Raw genomic sequence first — 907 nt, 5'->3', positions numbered from 1 at the left:
CCTTTTACTTGTTTTTTTCTTTCTTGACTTGTATGTCTTTATTCTATTGGCGCAATCGTGATAGAAGCTACTGAAATCCGGCCAGACATAGCGAGGCCCTATTGCCACGGAATTGTTATACAACTCCCGCGTGAGCCCTCCCCCATCGGGTCTGCGCATTCCGAGATGCGCGGCCAATCGTCCAAGGACTTATACTATCGCTGATGTGCAGGACAGCGATATATGCAAAGACGCGAGTGGACACTAACTGAATGCAGCCGTGATCATTTCAACCCGGTCAAGGGCTGCTGTCAACATCCAGCGTGACCATTGCTATTTGATGAGCAACTACGAGCTAGCCTCCCCAAGAAATAAAAGGGAATCTACAATAGCATCAAATGATCAAGACGAAATATTCCAACAAAAGAAACATTTGGAAACAAGCCACGTTTTTTTGTTGTTTTTGTTTTCTCTTTTCCGCAACGGTTTGAGTGTTTCTTCTTTTCACGCCTCTGTTTGTTATGTTTTTATTTTGTTTGTTGGTTTTTTTTTTTTTTCTTGGAACTGCGTGTTTTGCTGTGACTTGTACCACTTGATCACACTGTGTACTATACACTTGCATTGATATTAATGACCACATCGGGGAACGGGGACAACATAGAGGAACTGGGAGAGGAAGAAATACATGAGCAAGAGAGCGAGTCCAAGCGGAAGCGAATTTTTTTTTTGCATCGCTATATTGGAGATCGAAGATGTGTAGAAGCTTTTCAGCCAAATAGAAAAAAATATATATCGATTAAGAGGATGAGGCAGCGCCAGAAGGCTAGACTAGAAGTCTAGCAGCATCGAAAAGCTATACAATCCAAGTTGTTGTAATAACTTTTTCCAGTCTGTGTTTGAGAGTAGCCTATACATTAGCCCGACTGCA

This window comes from Daphnia magna, linkage group LG3, assembly GCF_020631705.1.
Source record: "Daphnia magna isolate NIES linkage group LG3, ASM2063170v1.1, whole genome shotgun sequence".
Classification (NCBI taxonomy): domain Eukaryota; kingdom Metazoa; phylum Arthropoda; class Branchiopoda; order Diplostraca; family Daphniidae; genus Daphnia; species Daphnia magna.
Note: the sequence above shows the minus strand (reverse complement) of the source record.